At 36.3% G+C, this 23,546-nt stretch overlaps 1 protein-coding gene across 1 annotated transcript in view; it reads left to right on the forward strand.

The window, feature by feature from the left end:
- LOC119074299 (protein winged eye) overlaps positions 1–23,546 on the forward strand; it is a 96,244-nt gene that overhangs the window by 39,806 nt on the left and 32,892 nt on the right. The window contains exon 3 of the mRNA XM_037180318.1: positions 11,758–11,842. The gene's annotated coding sequence lies outside the window, so the exon portion shown is untranslated. The remainder of the gene's footprint in view (positions 1–11,757; positions 11,843–23,546) is intronic.

Consider the following 23,546-nt stretch of genomic DNA (forward strand, 5'->3'; position numbering starts at 1 on the left):
TTTAGCATGCTAACACTATAAAGGATGATTTCGCAAGTGGGCGACGGTTCACATTTTATTGTCACAGTCGATTCATTATGTGATGGGTAATTTGGATTTTCATTTAAAATCATTCGTGAAATGCTGAAACATCAAAACATTTCTCACAATAATAATATTTCGGACGAGCAGATCGAGCTCTTGGAGTAAAGTTGAGACAAGTTTACACTCCTCATTTTTTCCTAAGCTTCAGACCCGTATCGGCCTTTCGATTGATTTTTTTATAGGATGACATAAATTCGAGGAATAAAATATTAGATTTGGTACTCTTTGACGTATAAAAAATCACGTCAGATTAAACAGGGGGAGGGAGAAAGAGCTACTGAACAGGAACGTTGGCTTAGTTTGTTAGTCACGTTTATTGGTTCTATGTAAATTTATAGAGAGATTACAATTGGGCCTCATGTTGGGCCCCTTTTGTTTTCGATTGAAATTATTTAATAAACGAATAGATAATCTAATAGGAATTCAATTTTCTGTTTTCTCAGTCTGTTGAAGAACTTTAAAACTTTCTCCAGTTCCAACAGTGCTGGACTGACTACTATAATGCCCTTCGGAAAATCGGGAAAAAGCTCGTAAAATTCGAAAAAGGCACTTTCGGGAATCACCTGAATTCCCAGTATGTCCCGTCTGGTACCGAGTTCCAAGGTTATTAGTTGTTCTGCGGAGAGAGTATGGTAGCCAAATATAGCGCTCCTTGTCTTCGTGACTGCTACACAATCCATAATGACATGTAATGAGATCTCTTTCTCTTCATCGCAACTCCTGCAAAACTCCGATTGGTTGAGTCCCATTCTGCGCAGGTATATGATAAGAAGTTTCTGATAGCACTTCTTTGCGTCATGTAGGTGAGTCCTAGGGCTGGTCATGGGTCACAAAACGGTTTCGCTGACTAAACGTGCCTGATTATCGGCTCTTTCATTACATTATATGTTACTGTGTCCTAAGACAAGTATAACGAAAATCGAAGACAACAACTTCTTAGCAATTTTCTATATATAATACAAACTAGGCCCACCTTTTGGGCGGGTCAGGTCCATTGACTGACAATTTTTTCAATATATTTTTAATCAATTTCATTTTATTTTCCGTTGTTAAACTTCCGAAACATCCAAACATCACAAATAACCGATATAAAACCTTCGCTTGAGTACAAATTAGGAAAAGAACTTTTTCTGTTCTCTATTTTCTTGTAAAATTGTAAATAAATCATAAATAGACAAGGACTCGTGTGAATTACGGCCCTCGCTCCGCTCTCCCCGCAAACTTCCCACTCGTGTAAGTTGTCTATTATTCAGTTTCGTAGTCTTATTGCTAACGCTAATCAAAAGTAAAAGATGCGAATGTGGAACGATTAGAGGACTCTTTCACTTTGGTACAATATAAAATAGTACGGTAGACGTCTCCCGGAGAAGATGGTGTTCCAGTGGAAGCCATTAAACTAGGTGGAGACTCATTATTAAAGGCAATCACGGCTTTGTTTAATCAATGTCTCCAATTTGAAGAAGTACCAGAAGCCTGGGAAAATGCGGTAATTACATTGCTGCATAAAAAAGGAGACATAACAAAGCTGGAAAATTACCGACCCATAAGCCTATTGTCAACACTCTACAAGTTGTTTATGAAAATCATTACGAAGAGGAACACTAACAAGTTCGACTTCTACCAACCTGTTGAACAAGCTGCTTTCAGATCTGGTTTCAGCACAAACGACCATTTGCAGGTGATGAGAACGCTTATTGAGAAGTGTCGCGAATACAACATCGACATAGTCTTGCTATTCATAGACTTCGAAAAAGCTTTCGATTCAGTGGAAACATGGTCGATATTGGACGCATTAGACGAATGTAGAGTAGACTCAAGGTACTCCAACACAATTCGATATGTGTACAAAAATGCTACTTCATGTATAAAACTTCATAAGAGCACGGAGAAATTCAGAATTGGCCGAGGTGTAAGGCAGGGTGACACCATTTCACCGAAATTATTCACGGCGATTCTGCAGAGTATTTTTAGGAAGTTAAACTGGAGTAAAATGGGATTAAAGATAAATGGAGAGTACCTGAGCAATCTCCGCTTCGCTGATGACATTGTACCGATAGCAGCGAATCTAGGTCAGGCTCAGCTTATGCTACAACAGTTAAGTGAAGAGGCGAGCAAAGTTGGCCTCAAGATGAACTTATCGAAAACAAAAGTCATGACCAACATCGGGGACGATAGAGAAATCAAAATTGGTGACACTGTCATTGAACGAGTCGACAGCTATGTATATCTAGGACATAAACTGAAGTTAGGTCTGGACAACCAAACTGCAGAAATAAGACGTAGGATTGGTCTTGCATGGGCAGCGTTCGGAAAACTCAGACTAATTTTCAAAAGCAAAATGAATAATAGTCTGAAACGCAAAGTTTTCGACACTTGTGTCCTTCCAGTGCTCACTTATGGAGCGGAAACGTTAACTTTAACAAAAGCATCCGAAGATAAATTGAGAGTGACACAAAGAGCCATGGAACGGAGTATGCTTGGAATAACACTCAGAGACAGAATGACGAATCAATGGATTCGACAACAAACCAGGGTCGTTGATGTCATGGAAAGAATAGCATCTCTGAAATGGAGCTGGGCGGGACATATTGCAAGAAGGACAGACGAACGTTGGACCAAAAAGATCATGAACTGGCGACCATATAAAAGACGAGCTATAGGTAGACCACCAGAGAGATGGACAAACGGAATTAAGAATATTGCAGGTACAAACTGGCAGCAAATGGCAATGGATCGTACGAAATGGAAAGAAGTTGGAGAGGCCTACATCCAGCAGTGGATAGAAACAGGCTGAAAAAGAAGAAGAAGAAGAAGAAGACGTTCTTCCCTTACACTTATGTACAAAAAGGAAACCCCCCGGTACTTACTACATTCACAAAACCTTTAATCATGAACACAATAGCACGACTCGTGCGAATTACGGCACTCGCTCCGCTCTGGCCGCAGACTTTACACTCGTGGGAGTTTTAAAGTTTTCTGTTTGATTGCTTTTTAGTGTCATTCCATACATTTGAATAACGATTCATAAAATCTTTCATAAAATATTTTATGTCATGGCGTGAAATATGCTACCTTTGCCCGTGATAGCTGACTTTCACGCGACTATCCCGGACAATAGCCATCAAAGTAATCTTTTTCGATTGATTGATTTCCAACAGTGGAAAATACTCCTTTTTTGGAATAACTTCCAGATTCTTAATCCCACATAGCCCATCTTCGAACTTAACCTCAGGAATTCAATTCTGCGTCGATTTAAAAAAAATGGTAATTGGTTGATAATTACTCAAGTTATCGTGTTTACAGGCAAAATATTGGGACAAACAATTCCGTTTTTCATAACATATCATACAACCTTTCATACAAACATTTTAGGGTATTTTCCGGCATAAGATCCTGACCTACAGTCAAAGGAATAAAATCCATCTAGGAAATTGAGATCTACTACATAGCGTCGTTATTATTCAGATATTTTCCGTATAATGTAACATACAAGTTTATACCTTTTATTTTGCATTTCTGTTAAAATATATTTATGTTAGGCGCCAATGTTCGCTTGACTTTCATGTGTGTGTTTTTCAGCAATGTGCCAAAAATTATGTACACAATGAAGTCTAATGTAAATAGCATTAGACAACTAGGCAGCGCATAAAAAGAAGAAGAAAAAATCGACCTTGAGTTGACTCAACGACAACAACGCGACTGTGGTGAAATCCAGATTCATTTAAAATATATACAACACGTGTGTGTCTGCTCAAACTTGTGCTCAAAACGCTATTGAAAAAATTGTCATTTTTTACTGGATTTTTTGCCATTCGTTTTGAACTAATTGATTGGTAACGGATAAAATGTTGATATTACCACTTGTGTGTAATGAGGAACTAACAACGTTTTCGAAGATTTGAACAACTGTCTATGAGGAAATTACAATGAAGAATTTCGAATCATTTACTATTTGGTGCTTTGACCCTTTTCTGAAACTTTTCTCATATGAAATTTCCGCCGAAAATATACTGAAATTTTTCTCATATGTTTGTGCAATAATCGACACGGGTTTTGTGGTTGGCTCAGCTGCTTTATGGTCAAAGGATACAGTGAATTAGTTGTATCAAATGGAGGTTGCATCGATTGGCGATCAACGTGAAATCGGAATGAATGATCGAGAACGCTGAGGAAATCATCACCAGACTTTGACATTAGGGATGTTGCTGTGTGAGAGGGATTCAATAGACGAAAAATTAAAATCCGGCATGATTTTTCGAGATTTGTTTGTCAAATGAATGAATCGCAAGCGAATCAAGAACGTGCAAACGGTGAATTGGTTGGTCGCTCAGTTGGCTGTTTAAACGGTTTTGGTCGTACAAATGTCGTATCGACGGACCGTGTACGTGAATCTGGTCAAATCAGAACGCGTCGTTTTCAACGTGCCGGTTTCGTATCGAAGAAATTTTGGCATAATTTATGGGTGCTGGTTAAAAAGGATTTAGACGACAACAAAGTGATGAGATCCGACATGCGTGTCATACTAAATAAATTAACGACGACAAACAACATTGGGCATGAAGAACCGGGGTTTGAGATGAGAGGTTCATTACAGTAAAAGGGTATGATCGAAGAATACGCTACTGTTGTGTGAAGATTTTGTTTCGCAACACTTTTTCACAAGAATTTATTTTTTTACCTTGAATTGTGACAAGAAAGAACTTTTCAATTCAGTGAGAGTCTTTGTTATATTAGTTTATTGACAAGAATTGAAATATTTATTCAGGGAGAGTGTGGAATTTATGAATTCATATTTCAATGTTGTTCATATGGACATATCGGTCTAGTCATATTGTTGTACATAGTCGTAATCATGTGTCAATAAACGTTCTTCTTGTTTGTGACCGTCGTCAAGAGCACACGTCTTTTTATTTCGCTGGAAAAACTCTGTTTTCTAACAAATTCAAATTGAGTTAAAATATTGACAAAAAAGCAGATACAACAGGAGATACTTAATTGAATGATTGCTGGTTGTGCTGGGATCATATTAAGTAGGGTCGTTTTTGATCATCCCTGTGAAGGCATTGATAAATAAATAAAGTGTGAACATGGGTAACAGTCAAATTATCACCCGTATAAGACATAGAAGAAGATCGTAGGGTCGTTAAAGTCTGATAACGAAGGGTATGCAAAGGACCTGTGGCTTTGCTCAGCTCATCTTCGCTACCATGAAACTACGAACCTGAATGTATGCTACAGAAGCACATACAATGTTGTAAAGAAAATCTGTACACCGTTTATGCCACTACTTTGTCATGGAAAAATTCCATTCAACAGAAAGAAAAGGATTAATTGAAAACTGATGAAGGACATTCGAACGTAATCTACATTCTCAATCTAATACAAAGTGATGACTAAACCCCCATTAATTTACACCACTTAAATGTTTCCTTTTCCTGTATATTATTATCGAATTTATTGTTTGTTATGCAATAATGATTTTCTACAAAAAAAAAAAACATTTTATAATACACACGAGTTTATAAACCATTTTGACTGTTTAGTTTTATAATGCGAAAATATCTATATGCACGCTCGCTTGTTTACTTATACATTCATCGATAAAATTCCTTCAGGGCATCGCAAATGGATTTTGGAATTAGAAGAATTGAATTAAAATATTTTTATGGTGTAAACAGCAAACGTTTAAATGTGTTTGTATTGCGATGAGCGTTCTTGGAGTTCTCAGTAATTTTTACGACATGAATACGAAGCGTACACTAAAATATTTACTGTTTTGATTTATGAAGCACTGCTGGAGAGGGATGACGGCATTAGTTCTCTTTCCTCTATTCTATGTCAACTCTGCCGATTCACTACACTATTTCGCCGAAAGATGTCGCCGCAACAAAGTCAATGTAAACAGAAAAATAATTAATTTTTTATTCGACGGATTGCAGTCAGATTCCTTTGCACGTGACCTCAGGAGGAGAGGGATTACGTCATTAGATCTCTTTCCACTATCCTATGTCAACTCTGCCGATTTATTATTTCACCTAAAGATGTCGCTGCAAAAAAACCAATGTCAACAGAAAAATAAATTGATTATTTACTCGACGCATTGGAGCGAGGGGGAAACAACAGCGGAAAATCCTGTCCCAGCATTCGCATTAGAATGTCATTCGCTCATATTCTGCATTCATTCGCTTATATTTTCCCATCGTTCGCTCCATTCATTCGGTTATATTTTCCATTCATTCGACCACATTTTCGCGCCATTCGCTCCTAATTTGCGCTAGTTCGTTCCACTCATTCGCTCATATTTATCGTCGTTATTGTCGTTGACATCGGACGTGTTCTGTTTTTGCTCCGGATTTTTGATAGTTTTTTATAGTTGAATTTGCATTTTGTGTCTTGATTTGTCTGGTTGGTGGTGAAACTTGTCGTCTGCTTGCTGTGGATCGTCATTTGTGACAAAATACGAACTATTTATCGACAAAATTCATTTTTTTTGTTCAACGGAGACGGACAATAAAGAACGATAAAGACAATACATTATGTGCCGATTGCCGAATTTCTATTACGTTCAAGTGTGTGTAAAGTGAGACCGTAAAATTGGTTGTACAATGGCCGCTAAATGCTTCTCTTGTAACATTGGAATAATGAACAACGAATTTATCAGCTGTGCTTATGTATGTGACGAGATTTTTCATATGAAATGTGTCGCTATTAGTAGAGCAACACTGAACGCAATAAAAAATTGTCCAAATATTCACTGGTATTGTAATGATTGCAATGATGGAAACTGGCACGTGTCTGCTGGCATAAAAAGTATCGACGACTCAATATCTCGATTGTCTACATCGTTATCTGGTAACTTGCTAAAATTTTTGGACGGCCTGAATGGGTTAATGGAAAACGTACTTGGACGAGTTATCACAGAGGACAATGTCACACATAGTCATTTAGCTGATCCACCGAATCAAGAGAAGAATGTTGGTACACCCGTTTGTAGCACGAAGGCCCCTGATCTGAAATTCATTACTGCAGCTGGTCGTTCGTCAAAGAGCATTGTTATCTCAAACATTGGCAAGGACGTTTCCATGGATTGTTTGAAGTCTTATCTGTCCACCAAATCAGGAATCGAGGAAACGAAAATCCATTTGTCGTTGCTCTTGCTAATTGGCAAAAATATACATGACATTCGCTTCCTTTAGTATAAGGTGACAGTCCCGGACGACAATTACGGTTCGATAATGTCGCATGACTTATGGCCTCCAAATGTTCGATTGCGCGACTTTGTTAACAAGGGAACGAAATACACTGGAGTGTCGATGGACAATTTCTTTGTTAAAGTGAACTAGAATTGATTGACCGATTATGTTAAAGTCCAGTTGATCGCTTTTTCATTTTCTTTTCTTTTATTTTTGACGTAGAAACTTGAATAGAAACTTGTGCGATTTGCATTTGATTTTGATTTGTAATTGATCTTTTTTGACGCTTATTTCAATGCTTTGATTTAATTTGATAATGTGCCGTTTTTGATTGACAAATGTTGTAGAAGAATTTGACAAATTGTACTTTTTGAATACGCCAGTAGGGTCGATACCCGTTGGTGGACAATAAATAAATAAATTTACCTACATTCGCTCCAATAGCAAATGCAGCCTGTCCCACCATTTGCTCTTGTTGTTTCCCCCTCGCATTGGAGTAAAAAAAAATGCCATTGTATAGCACATGATCTCAGGACTCTGGACTGAAACCGTAATTAATTTTCAAATCGACACCATGTCGGCTTGGCGGTGCAAGTCTTAAAAATTATTTGTAGGATAGCAAACGTTTTTTCAAACCGTTATCTCCAAGAAAATTTAGGGACGATTGAAAAACTGATTACTGTTCCAGAGTCCTGAGGTCATGTGCGATGACGATTTATTTTACTAAAATCCGTCGAGTAAAAAATCAATTATTTTTCTGTTGACATTGGCTTTGTTGCAGCGACATCTTTCGGTGAAATAAATAAATTACACTCTGTCGGTAGAGTTGTAGTCTTTCTCCTGTTAAATAGAATAGCTACGTTTTCTTTAATCAAACCAAAAATATGTTCGCTGAGCTACCGAGTTTCAGGCTAATCACGACAATAGTAGACATGAAGACCTCTTTTATTCCAATAACTCTCGACCTCGACATGTTGTACGGCATAACCATCACTGTACTATACTCACATCATCAGAAATCATTTTCAGATCACTTAATGCAATTCAGAGAACCCCTAATAATAAAAAAAAAACAACTAAATCTACCACGGATATGCTGGCACGTATACATCGGCATCGGTTCTTGTAAAGCCCTTAAAGTAATTTCTTTATTTTTTGTATTCCTCTGTGTAGTTCTGTTACATAGGGGTGGAGATATTTTCATTTATTTTACTGTTCGTATAACAATAACAACACTAATGATGTGCTATATTATTCGGCGGAATATTTCTCGACAAAATTTTCCTATCCAAATTGCATTTCCAAAAAACTTCATTCCATCCGATTTTGTGTTACATATACACACAAATTGGAATTTGAATTTGATGTGGGTGACAGAGATGGAACCATTTAGTTTACACAGAATACGGAATAGAGATAACCGTACAGAATATACACGACTATATGTATACATATAGTGCGCCTATATAATGGTATATTCAAGCTAAATGCATTTCATGTTATCGTTGAAATGGGTGCTCGATATCAAGTTCAATGTTAACTATTTTTTGTTGGAATTTTTGGGTCTGTATGAAACATATGTTTCCAAATTAATTATCAGTTTTATTTCAGCTGGAATTTATAATAACTTAACGACCCTTCATTAAATTAAATGTTTTTTTACGACAACACAATAACTCCCACCCAATCGTTTCCATTCAGAACGTAAAATTGAACTTACTTAATTATGGTAAACGATTTTACAATTTTCTCTGTGATAGTTTTAACCTTTCTAGAAACAGCTAATCATCTGTTATCGACAATAACGTCAAAATAAAGTGATGACCTCCAGTTAAGGATGTTTTCCCTTGTTAAGAATTTATTTCCATCTGTCAAAGTGACGTTTTAAAAGTCAAACGAAAAAAAATGCATCCTCAAATTATTTAAGATTTACGGATTCGACTCTCATCAATCCAAATGCAAAATGATTCCATTTCACTGACACTTTAAACACTACCGCTGTTGAAACCATCACACATTGACAAAGAAATGAACACTGAAAGAGTAAATCTGCCAACGAATACAAAAATAAGCGATTAGCTCCAAATAGTAATCTTTTATACAATAAAATGTGTGACGGGACATTTCTACTGTGTGATTAACGATAATATCGCCCAGAAGATGAAAATATGCAGTTCTGTGCACTTTTATCGCTCAAAGATGATATTATTGATCGGAAAAGCGATCACTATCGTCCTGAACACGATAATGTCACCCTCTGGGGACAGATTCTAGTAGTGTTAAGTGTTTGTAACTTTAATATAATTCGTAACTTGACAGTTCTTATGGGAACAGAGTATAACATGCCTATTACATCATCACGTTATCTCTAATAGAACACACAAACGCTTCGAAGAAATTCGTAGTTTAAAGTAGGGAAATGTGTATTATATAAATAGCTAAAGAAAATAGAAAAAAATCATATCAAACTCAATCGAAACTCTACTTTACATCAACACCGACATCTGCCGGCTGGCGCATCGAGGAATCATCAAAGAATTCGAAAAAGAAGAAACTTCGAGCAAAGGAAGTGACGATTGTTAAAGTATTTTCTCAGCTTATAAATGACCGGTAGATGGTCTCTCTTTCTCTTTTTCGTACCGGCCTTACGCCGAAATACTAGAGTATAAACATTATCCAAACGACTATATCGAACGATATTGTCCAAAAATAATAATTTACATAAATTTGACATAAAAGCAATTTCATCTAAAGTCGGTGTAAATTAAAACGTTTCGGATAAATAAATGCCATTCGATTGTAATTATCAAAATCGTGGTCTAAAATCATTTAATCGCATCCATTGGGGCCGAGCTGTTATTCCGTGGTTTTTGGTCGTATTGTAATGGACTTAATCGCCTAAGCGGAAGCCAGCATCGAAAGAGGAACATTCGGGAACGAATCTTTGGTCATCTGAGCATTCTAGTGAGTAGTTGAGAAATTAATTTTTCGATAAGTCAGAACGAAGGATATCTCAGACACATTGAGCCATGGTAAGCAGAATTGATTGTGCCATACAAAATAACTAGAAAGAGACCCTTTTTCAAGAGAAATGATAAGTTGGTACACCTGTGGGAAGATAGAAGAAACATGTGAATGACATTTGGCTACTATGGGATAGAATATGAGCAATTTTTGGCAAGGGATGCATAATCTTATATTGCACTCAATGTCAAAATAGTTATTTATGACATCGAGTGCGAAGTACTTTATCAGGCTCTAGATGTGTAATTATGCGGCCTCGTGTCATAATACACATCGTGAGCCTAATCAAGTACTTTGCACCGACATTATGATCTCGAGTTGCATAAATAAATCATTTACTAGATCAGACGTCGGTAGATAGAGCTCATTTTAGACTTATGTCGTCGTTGTCGATAGCAGATGTCTGTGAAAGGATTGTGTGAGTTGTGCGATGTCACCTTATCGCTAGAACGAACGAAATTTGTCTTTGGATAGATTAAAATATATTTCAAGAGAAAAACGCTTCAGTCTTGTTCGAAAATGTCAATTAAATTAATAAAATCCAACACGTCCTACACTGCAAATAAAATGAAATTACGTATTCTTTCAAATATATTTTAACGTAGAAGATGCATTCAATAAACCCACAGTAGGGTGCTGGAAGAGATCCGTAAATAAAATTTTGTTGAAGATCGAATGAATAAACAACACATGACGGTGTATCGTTAATTTCCAACATTGCTGAAAGAGTATTCATTTTCGTGGGATCATTGAAAGAGAAACCATATGACTTTTACCAACTATGCGCATGGCAAGTATGTGTGTGCCGGTTGCATACATAGCATCCTCATGAAAGAAACATAGTGAATAGCTTCAAGCAAAATGTTTTACCTCTCAGTTACGTCTATTATTCCATGCGAGCAACAATAACAAAGTTTATGTTGATGTATGTGCGGATGATATCATTTGTATTCATGCAAAATATTTATTTAATGTTTCAGCTGAATACAAAACACTGAATCAAATTATTTTCTGATTATATTCATAGATATATTTACGCAGTAGGTTAGGTACGCGATGTCAGTATGAGCGTATATAATTGTACGTAGAGTACGATATATTTAAGGGTTCATCGACAGTGATTGTTCGTTTTCCTAATTCCTAATTGTCTTACAACTTACAATGTCTAAGAATTCATTGGATAAAGGTAAGGCAGTGTGGTGGCTGTGCTATATTATGCAATAATTTGGCAGTCGCAGAGTTGTCAGCTTCGTTCAGTCTTATGTTCTTACCCACGAATAAGGTATTTCCGACTGGACGCTACTGTTGCCTGATGCGAATTGTTCCTGGCTAAGCTATAGCGAATAACACTAACTAAAATCTTTATTTTTGAGAACATATCAATTTTTATAGAATTTAAGTTGTACATTGGCTTTACTTTCCAGTTTTATACTGACGAAAACATTCTTCTTTTCAGATTTGAACTACTTTTAACTGAATTCAATGGAGGAAACTGACTGTTATTGGTCTCCATACATCAAGAGGAAAATAAAAGCATAAAAGTAAGTGAATACTGGATTCAATACTCAGCTAGATTAATTTTTGGGCCGATTAGTCTAACCTCATCCAAGGCATGTGTTGATGGTAATGTTCCAATAACTGACGCTGCATTGCCTCGTTGTATGTCTATACTTACTTCTTCTTCTTCTTCTTTTTCAGCCTGTTTCTATCCACTGCTGGATGTAGGCCTCTCCAACTTCTTTCCATTTCGTACGATCCATTGCCATTTGCTGCCAGTTTGTACCTGCAATATTCTTAATTCCGTTTGTCCATCTCTCTGGTGGTCTACCTATAGCTCGTCTTTTATATGGTCGCCAGTTCATGATCTTTTTGGTCCAACGTTCATCTGTCCTTCTTGCAATATGTCCCGCCCAGCTCCATTTCAGAGATGCTATTCTTTCCATGACATCAACGACCCTGGTTTGTTGTCGAATCCATTGATTCGTCATTCTGTCTCTGAGTGTTATTCCAAGCATACTCCGTTCCATGGCTCTTTGTGTCACTCTCAATTTATCTTCGGATGCTTTTGTTAAAGTTAACGTTTCCGCTCCATAAGTGAGCACTGGAAGGACACAAGTGTCGAAAACTTTGCGTTTCAGACTATTATTCATTTTGCTTTTGAAAATTAGTCTGAGTTTTCCGAACGCTGCCCATGCAAGACCAATCCTACGTCTTATTTCTGCAGTTTGGTTGTCCAGACCTAACTTCAGTTTATGTCCTAGATATACATAGCTGTCGACTCGTTCAATGACAGTGTCACCAATTTTGATTTCTCTATCGTCCCTGATGTTGGTCATGACTTTTGTTTTCGATAAGTTCATCTTGAGGCCAACTTTGCTTGCCTCTTCACTTAACTGTTGTAGCATAAGCTGAGCCTGACCTAGATTCGCTGCTATCGGTACAATGTCATCAGCGAAGCGGAGATTGCTCAGGTACTCTCCATTTATCTTTATTCCCATTTTACTCCAGTTTAACTTCCTAAAAACACTCTGCAGAATCGCCGTGAATAATTTCGGTGAAATAGTGTCACCCTGCCTTACACCTCGGCCGATTCTGAATTTCTCCGTGCTCTTATGAAGTTTTATACATGAAGTAGCATTTTTGTACACATATCGAATTGTGTTGGAGTACCTTGAGTCTACTCTACATTCGTCTAATGCGTCCAATATCGACCATGTTTCCACTGAATCGAAAGCTTTTTCGAAGTCTATGAATAGCAAGACTATGCCGATGTTGTATTCACGACACTTCTCAATAAGCGTTCTCATCACCTGCAAATGGTCGTTTGTGCTGAAACCAGATCTGAAAGCAGCTTGTTCAACAGGTTGGTAGAAGTCGAACTTGTTAGTGTTCCTCTTCGTAATGATTTTCATAAACAACTTGTAGAGTGTTGACAATAGGCTTATGGGTCGGTAATTTTCCAGCTTTGTTATGTCTCCTTTTTTATGCAGCAATGTAATTACCGCATTTTCCCAGGCTTCTGGTACTTCTTCCCATTGGAGACATCGATTAAACAAAGCCGTGATTGCCTTTAATAATGAGTCTCCACCTAGTTTAATGGCTTCCACTGGAACACCATCTTCTCCGGGAGACTTTTTGTTTTTCATCTCGGCTACTGCAGCTTTGACTTCATCAACAGTTATGTCGGGCATATCCTCCGATCCCACGTTTCTTATTATTGGTCTATCTTCGGTTTCTTCCGTTGTGCTCTGTCTTGCTGAAGAAAACAAATTCTCATAAAATTCTGTTGCAATGTTTAATATCGCATTTCGATCCGTTTGGATCGTTCCTGTTTTGTCTCGTAATTTGAAGATTTCTTTTTTGGCGTTTGTCATTTTTCTCCGTAGGACTTTCATATTGCAGTTAGCTTCAATTATGTTTTGAGCCAATTGGACATTATATTTTCTTTCATCTGATCTCCTTGCTCTGTTGATACTTTTAGACAGGTTCCGGTATTCCACCGAATCTCGTCCTCCGTTTTTTACCAACTCTGCTCTGCTTGCGATCAGGTCTAATGTTTCTCTGCTGAGTTTTGATTCTTTCCCTTGGACGGATTTGCATTTGGATTTCATGAAACCCATTATTGTATCGACGATTTTGGTATTCAATTCGTCCAATGTTTCACATTGATTGTTGACGTTATCTAATTCGGCAGTCATTTTCGTAGCAAATTCTTCATTTTGTGTGTAAAGCCGTTGTACGTCAATCCTTTCACTTTTCTGAACTAGTTGTGATCTTTGAAATCTGGTATTTAACGTGACTCTTGCACGAACCATTCGGTGATCACTACCGGTTGAAAAATTGTTTAGGACCGTAACGTTCTTAACGGTTGACTTACAGCCAGTTATGATGTAATCGATCTCATTTTTCGTTACACCATCTGCACTAGCCCAAGTCCATTTCCGTTGAGGCTTTCCTGCAAAAAATGAATTCATTGCGTACAAATTGTGTTGCTGTAGGAAGTTGAGTAAAGTATTTCCACGCTCATTTCTTTGGTCGTTGCTAAAACTACCAACAGAAACTTCGGAGTCTTCTTCTCGTTTTCCCAGCTTCGCATTGAAATCACCGATTAGATATTGGTAATGTGAAGGGTTTTCGTCCAGAGCTTTCTCGACATCTTCATAGAATCTTTCTACTTCTTCGTCATCATGAGTGGACGTGGGTGCGTAAACCTGAATTAATTTGACACTGTATCTGTTATTTATCTTCAGGCTTACGTATATCACTCGATCGGATATGCTTTTCGTGTGAATTATGCGATCCGACCACCGCTTGTTTATGAACAATCCGACACCGTGCATCAGCATCTGACTGTCACTTCCTCGGTAGAAGAATGTATGCCCTGATTGTAATTTCAGGCATTCCTCTCCAGGTTTTCTCACTTCGCTCACTCCCACAACATCCCATTTTATCTTTTCTAGCTCTTCTTCCATTTCTTGCATTTTTTGTCTTGACGACAATGTTCTGGCATTATATGTGGCAATGTATAATTCGTTATGGCTTCGTTTGAAGGTTTTTAGCATTAAAACACTTACGCTTTGTTTTAAGTACGAATTCGATCTTTTTTCGTTCGTGGCGCTCGTAGTTCTGTTGCCCAAAACGTTAACGAATTGCTTGCCGTGTTCACCCCAAGATCCTAGAGTCTCGAAACCAAGCGGAACGAAAACATATTGTGGTGCAGTGGAACAGGTTTGGATAAATCAATCATGTTTGTTTTTTAGAAATTACATGTGATGGCATGAACCTTTCAGGTCTAGTCATTTTTTACAGTGGTGAACATCGATCGATTAATTCCGACCTTCATTCAATTCGAATTTAATTCGCCCTTTTTTGAGTGCATACAGTTAAATGTCAACCGAATTAGTGTCTAAGTTTGCTTCAGCTGTTGTACCGGCTGATCGACTCATGCAAACCCACTGTTTCTATGTCCTTATACCGGTTTTATAGTCACACGCATGCCATGGTAACGTAGAGTATTGTGATCAGGGCTTTTAATTTGCAAATTTTAACGATATTTAGGGAAATCTGTAATTTATCAAAACCTAATTTCACTTGTAATTTCATAAATTTCGTAACTTTCACGAATATTAGCATCGTTTTTTTAGGAGAACATAATAATCGATGTTGCAAAAAGCCCAAGGAGTGAAAATGCTTGCAATGTTAAAAGAGCGTAAAAGAGAGAAAAATGACCAGTTGCTTAACTGGTTGCGATGGGTGATACGTCAAAAATTGTATGTAAAAGTTCAGTTAACTAGGAACAAACCAGTTAATTTCACTGAGATCGATGGGTGAAGACTCTTTTTGACATTCTCTTTTAACACTATATAAGTAGACGGAGTAAATTCTCTCACTCTCTTTGCTGTTTCTGTTTTGTGTCGTTAAACGCAAACGGCGTGTAAAAGAGACTTCGTCTCGACGAAAATGACTCTCTTGGTGTAAATGTAGCTGCTTAGAATTATATACAAACTGGAGAATTTCCTTTTTATGAAAATAAATTAAATACGAATTCACACTTATTTTGATGTCCATCTCGGTTTTATCGATAGCTTTCACATCTTCAACTTTGTGATTAATTTAAATATAATGATCTATGCTGATTTGCATGACAATATACCTTATACAACACGCCCTTTATCTGTACCATCGATGAAGGTCCTTCAGTATAAAAACATTCTTTTGGCGTTTTAATTGCGTTTTTGTTTTATTGACTTCTTACTTTGTTTCACGAGAAATTAACGCAATGGATTCTGGTATGAGCACTGGAATTATCCAATATTTTAAGGAACTATACCATTATTTCATGAAATTGTTAACGCTCAACTAAAAAATGCTCAATAATTACCATCCTTCCTTTCACGATTCTCGTCGTTGAATCTATTTATCTTTTTCTACGCAAAGGCAATACATAACTTTATGAGACGTGACTGTTTCTCTGGTTGTCGTAATCGGTTTAAATTCATGCATTCAAATCAAAATGTTAGATTAATGGAATTGCGATTTATGCAACGAGAATATAAATATATAGATAGATAGGCAGCGCGAAGTCATAATCATATTAATATAATTGTTCCTTTACGGTATGAATGCATAGATTAAAAGCATTAATTTTTTCCATTGTTGACAGTGACTTTAAAACGTCAAACGAAACAAATATTCGAAGTAGCCAAAAATTTGTATATTTTTCCTCAATTATGCTATAGGTTTGCTCCAAGGCCATTTCGAAATGTCAAATTTTATCCACAGAAGACGATATAACCTCACCTTTCAGTTTGACAAAAATTTAATCGAAAAATTTACAATGGATTTGTTTGACGTTTAGGTTATGTTCATCATGGAATCGTCGTTGTTCGGCTTGTCAAAGTTCGTGTTTACAGTTATTTGGAACAAGCCTATTAGAGAAACATGTTTAAGGAATTTTTTTTCCTAACCACTTTGAATATCTTCTTCATTTGACGTTTAAAACGTCACTTTGAAAGATGAAAAAGACCAATTTTTGATCCCAACTGACACGTTTTCCATTTGTTTTAAAACCTATCCGAATGGTAATTGTAATGAAAAAGGCGGCCAAAAACTTTATATCGGAAGCCATTTTTAAGCTTTTTAACGTCATACGGGTTTCCAAAAAGTTTATTTTAAATGCGACAAAACCTTTTTTTACTCGTTCGTTAATGGAAAATCTAGCAGTTTTCCGAAAAGAAATTTTTGCGCGTTTTCTGAGTTTCTCTAAAACAAAAAAAAAATTCAACGAGTAAGAAGTTTACTGCCAGAGCGAAGCGATACGTGAGTATATGGAGAAATGAGAGAAGTAAGCAAAATAAGAAATGTATAATTTGATGGTACATTTAAATGTGCAGTGCATGGCTGTAAGTTTGCTTTGTTTATTCTGAAAATTGCAACGATACAGTAAGGTCAATTAAAGGTATAAAAACTGCAAAAATCTATCGAGAAAATCAGTCAGTCAAGTGACCTGACCCACTTAAAGGGTGGTGCCTAGTTTTCCTTTCATGCTAAAATTGTTACAAAAATACAGTACACAATGGCCTTTGATTAATTTTCTTTGTCATATTACAGTTCTTAGAATCCGTACACTTCTCATCTGTACAAAAACTCAGATACATCTAACTAAAATGAATATTTAAATCGTTCTCCGTCTTTCATTCCATTCGTGGTATATATTTCGATATCTACGTTTGAGATTTACATAATTTATGAATTTATACACTCAACCACATGTACTATAGCCACGAAAACGTACAATTATTATTTCTAGAGACATTTAAATGGTAAAATGAAAGTTTAATTATTTACCGAACTTAACTTGGTAACTTAAAACGCTAGGGAGAGTAGTATTGTCAGTTTATCGTTGAATATTGTTTTGTTGTTTAGAGCTATGTATAAAGATCATCTTCAAAGCCGTTTGAAATGCCATCCACGTCAAGAAATGCCATCCTCGTTATTCCTATACAAATGAATGAATGAACGAAACGTTTAACGAAACTTAAGTGAGGTTACGTCTGAAAGTACCGTATCTTGAAGATGATCTATAGCGGGATGTCGTCTTCACATTTTCGATCATGATGATTACCGGGAAATCGAATTTGGAAACATTTTTTGCAACCCCGTTGACCATAATCGTGAGCTGAGTCCTGAGAACACGCTCTACACACGCTACACACTGACATTTTGTTTGATCAGAATCCGTCTAGTCAATATGTAATTATTTTTGCATTTGCCAATACTCCATCTAGCAAACAAAATCTCAGCTCTCTGTGTCAAATTCACACCGTATTTCTTTGTATTCTACAAACACTATTCTACATCTTGACCGACTACGCTGCATTTTACATGTAAATTCCAAGGGCTACTTGACGCTTTTGCCACCTTAATAAAAAAATTTAATTATCGGCATTTATGGGCGAAAAATCTGACGTTAAGAAAAGGGGTAAATAGTTCCTTCCGTTCTCGCATACATATAATTTGAAAGGGAGCATAAGCTACATTGCATTGCACTTTGTAAAGGGAGGGTACGCCTGGCGCGTCACATTTTGTAAAAGTGAACACAAGCTGCTTGCGCCACATTTTGTTAAGGAAGCATAAGCTCAGTCACTTCTTCGATTCTATCGTGGAAAAGTTAACTAATATGAAATACCGAACACAGCAGATATACAAAACTATTCGCACTATACGCGTTCTATTCGCTGTCTGATAAATTTGCATAAAATATGCCGTACCCGATAGCCACGTTGTTGTATGCATTATTGTAAGTAATTATACATTATGCAATGTAATGCGGTGAACGTAATTTAATCGGACGATAAAATAAACCACCGAAACATCAAACAATATTTTTGCTCGACTTAATAAACTAACATTTTGATTACATTTATCTCGGACATGGTTATTTATGCACATAAGGCCCATCCAATTCAAAAGATCCCACAAATTCGAATGCCACACACGATCCATAAGTCCATGACTAATGATGTGAGCGTAAGTTTCGTTCGATTTTATGCATATGTACATTATGTTGGTGTATAAAATGTGTACACACTAGGTGCTGCACGGGTTATACACACAAAATCTACATAAACAGCCATTTTACAGTTCACATCTAAAAATAAAATTGAAAGGAAAAAAAAATAGAAAAAATTTAACTTCGCATTTGTAAATGAATCGGATAATATGTGGCTCAAAATACTGGCAATGATTAATCACTTTTACTTGTTTACTGGTTTACATTATCATTTTTATTGGATCTCATCAGCTTCGCATTTAATGTACTCTTATATGGATAACCAATTTCTTTCCATGGGGTTGCGGTACAGGAGAAACATAGAAGCGACAGAATGTAAAAACAAATTTAATCATCTCTCCTGCAACGATGGTTTCCGTTCGACAAATCTTAAAGGCTCGTTAACGATAATAACGGAATGACGCGTTATTGTGAGGATGTGTTCACATTTTTGAATATTTTATCGTTTCAATAACAATTGATCTCTAATCAAAGGTCAAGCGAGGCGATCTTACTATAGGCTAGAGATGGGAGACGTTCAAAATTATCGATAATATCAATCGAAAGAAATTATCGATAATCGATTAATCATATCGTTATCGATAATTTGATAGTTGTCGATAATTATCAAAATATCGATATTTTGATATTTATCTGAAAACTCATGATAATATAACGATATATCGGAACATATCGATAAATATCGGAATTTCGGACCGAAATATCGATATATCGAATTATCGATATCTTGATAATTATCAAAATATCAATAATTATCGATATGTTTTTGAAAATTTTCGATAAAAAGAGTCGATAATTATCGATTATCGATAATCGATAATTATCGATAATCATTATCATTATCGCCCATGCCTACTATGGGCTGGAAAAACACTGTCAGTTTTGAATTGCTGAGATTGACAGCTATGCTGCAGATTCCATTGTTTAGCTTGTGGTGAAAATCGGTTTACAACTGCAAAACGCAACTTAATTGTCAATCCTCAACAACGCAAAATTGCTCTGTGTTTTCGGCTTAATCAACTTAAAATGGTATCGATACAATTGAACACACTAAATTCGGATAATAGCGGTGGAGTACATTATGTAACGTACAAAATATTTGAATTTGAAATGGAAGAACCGCAAAAACGAAAATGTATGGGCGGGAATGTACTAAAAAAAACCAAGCCGAACTTAAAACCTTTATCGGTACAAACGCGCTCTCTTTGTATTATTCGATTCAATTCACATGCCCTGTGCTCCATCTGAAGGCTGACCTGTTGTCGTCTTTAAGTTGGGTCTTAAATTGTTCATGTCTTGGGGCTACAACTCACGAAATTGCCTTTAATCTACCGTCCACAACATATACGTAAATAGTTAAACGCAGAAAGGGAACATGTCACAATCTCATACAAATGAAATTTGGGTTTTTACTTTTTCGGCACATTTATTTTCAATTAGCCGTCGTAAGAAAGAAGTGAAAATATTTAAAATTCACTTTTCTTATAATTTGCTAATGCGATACGTTCCGTTTCTGCATTTAACAACTCAAATGCTCTCTTACAGTGCAATATTTTTTTGGGCTTTACGTTTACTGTTACACTGTAGCAGTGTTTCAGGCGACTGTCAATCATGCACGGAGTGGTAGCGGAGTCCGTGAAGCTATCCCCTTCTCTAAGAAAAAAGCATACGAAGAAATGCTTTTGGGCTCGATACTACGTATAGCCGAACTATTGGGTTTCTATCCTTTGGTCTATATCGCCACAAAACGTGGGCCATCATATTCTCGCTTCAAATACAAACAAAACAAGCTATCCCTCGACCAAAAGTGATCACTTTTCGTACAAAATCCTTGACTTGGACTTGACTTTTTCCAAGCAATCCAAATCCTTCAACTTACTCTGCATGTTTCTATCTATCGATGGGCCTAGCTCGGAAATTATACGATGTTCATGAAATTTTGCAGGAGCCCCAGGGAACATCTGCCAACTGTTTGTCGCCATTTTTTAAAAGATGTTTTGTAAGTTGAAGGTAATTTTTTAAAGTATAAAAGCTGCAAGTGGCACCTCGAGCGATAACATTTATTATAGAAGTTACACAGGGCTAGCGCCACACTTTCCTCTTTAGAGGTTTTTGTTGGGATTTAGTTTAATAACAATACTAAACAGTAAATCAAAGCGTCAGATAAAGTCGCCCACCTAGAATTTAAACACATATAAGACAGAGAACTTCTCAGAAGTTGAGTCAGAGGACCAGCTGAAGCAAATTGTGTAACCAATTTGGTTGCGGTGAACTGTAGATTATCTATTGGAAAATTTCGATATTTAAAGTCGTGTTCTACATCCGAGTATCATGTACAATTTGTTAAAGCGTATAGTCACAACAACAACAAAAACAAAAAACGGCGAGCACCGGTTAGTATTCTCATAGCAAAAGATTCGGTTTCCGTGTCTCACTCCAAGCGATACTCTACGCAAACGAAGTAATAGATTCCATTATGACATGACAATGCGCCTTCCGTAACCTGTAATCAATGAGCAAATATGGAATTCTTAAAATTGTTCCTTTGCTAAAATATTTTTTTTTTCATAATGATTCTGCAAATGTTTGAACATTGCCCAGGAAAAATCGCATGAAGAAAAATAACACAAGTAAATTTTAAGTCTCCAGCGGTTCGGTTATTTATTCTTTATCGTCAATTTTTTAGTTAAGGAAGAAGTCTAACCGGTTTTCAAAGGTTTCGTATAACTTGTCATGATGATACTTTTTTGTTTTGTTTTTACTCCATACAACCGCGTTCTTTCGTTTCTTTTTATTTGTTATTTTCGTTTTTGGTTTCTTTTTGTAATATATTACAATGTAGAAAAAATACACATTGTACTCGACGTATTCTTGATACGAAAATTGAAGTGAAAGAAGTCAATGCAAATAAAATTGGAATTTCGAAAGAAGAAAGAAAGAAAAGAAACTAATAGTCAAATAGATAAAAAGAACCCTAAGGTTGGCCTTATAATTCTGTGCTAATACTTAAGTTGCTAAAAATGCTACTTCCTTGAATGTACCTGTTAAAACAGGGTGATTGATTCGAATCATTTATATAATTTGAGTGTCCTCTTATAAACTGAAAAATGTAGGTTGAAACGAACGAAATAAAAGATTTTGCATCGATTTCGAGTCGATACTTTTTTAAGACCAATGAACTATTTGCAAATTTGTAGCCTATATTTAGGCGGGAAGTATTAGTTTTTGATGATTTCTCTGAACCATTTTTTTTTTGAAAAACAATAACTATTAAAACACGCACAAATGTGTTACTTTTAAAGGAGAAATTGGTTTGTGGGTGCTTACTTATCCAAATTGGAGAAACCTTTGTACAGATTATGCAAAATGAAATCGTCACAGGTTTCTTGAAGTCAGGGCCTATTATTTGGGAATTAAGTCCCAAAATTCACAAAAATTCCCAAAAATTCCCAAATATTGAACTGAATTGAAGAAGTCGTCTATAGAGACGCAGACGTCTTTTCACTCAGGAACTACCCTTTAAATATTGGAACGATCAGTGGATATTATCCTTATAAACTTTTTTATACACAAAATGACCTGTTTTAAGCCGATGGAGGAGCCCCAAAAGATTTAAGTGTTAAGTGGAATGAAAATAACACTTTGTTCGTAAGGAATATGCATTGACATTGCCTAATCACGTCAAGCACATTACGTCCGAGGTTCCAAATTTTTGATTTGACTTCAAAAACCTTGTCATCTAAGTCCCTAAATTGATTTCTGATAAATTAATCTGGTTCTAGTCGGCCGTGATTCTAGAAAAGAGATGATCCAGTAGAGATAAGTCCGTAGAACGGCAATTATTTTCTATCGTATTCTCTTCTTCAAGTCTTCCGATATAAATACGCTTTGCTGCTTCGCGAAAAGATGTCGTTCATGGCTTATAATTTGGTTATCGATTTTGGAAATATTTGGGAATATTTGGAAATATTTGAGAATATTTGGAAATATTTGGGAATATTTGGAAATATTTGGGAATTTTTGGGAATATTTGGAAATATTTGGGAATTTTTGGGAATATTTGGGAAGTAGAAGATTGGAGAAGTGTAGACGATAGAAAATACCTGCTGTAATGTCGCTGGATATTCCTAAGTCACTCGTGAACTGCTACTCTTAGCTTACTTTTGAATTTCGACTGACCGAAATCAGCGCTATTTTTTCCGGGACTTTCTTATATACTACCTCTAAAATAAACTTCTGATGGATGACATTAAATGTCAGTGGCGTTTAGACACGATTCATAAAGCCTGGTTGATAACAATACAAAAATACAAAATACAAAAGTACAATCGCTAAACCGAACTGGTGTGCATACGTTATTTTGCACCAGCTGGTCGCATACAATTCCAAATGGGACCAGCTGGTGCAAAATAACTTATGCACACCAGTTCGGTTTAGCGATTGTATCAATTTTTTGGAATTAATTCCTAAATATTCCCGAAAATTCCCAAATATTTCCAAAAATTCCCAAATATTCTCAAATTTTCCCGAATATTCCCAAAATAGATTTCCAAATAATAGGCCCTGTCAAGTAACTTGAAGTGTGTTATGACTCACAAACCAATTTTTCCTTAAAAATAACACATTTTTGCGTTTTACTTAAAAAAAATAATTTTGGTTTAGAGAAATCATGA

This window comes from Bradysia coprophila, unplaced genomic scaffold, assembly GCF_014529535.1.
Source record: "Bradysia coprophila strain Holo2 unplaced genomic scaffold, BU_Bcop_v1 contig_151, whole genome shotgun sequence".
In the NCBI taxonomy this organism is placed as follows: domain Eukaryota; kingdom Metazoa; phylum Arthropoda; class Insecta; order Diptera; family Sciaridae; genus Bradysia; species Bradysia coprophila.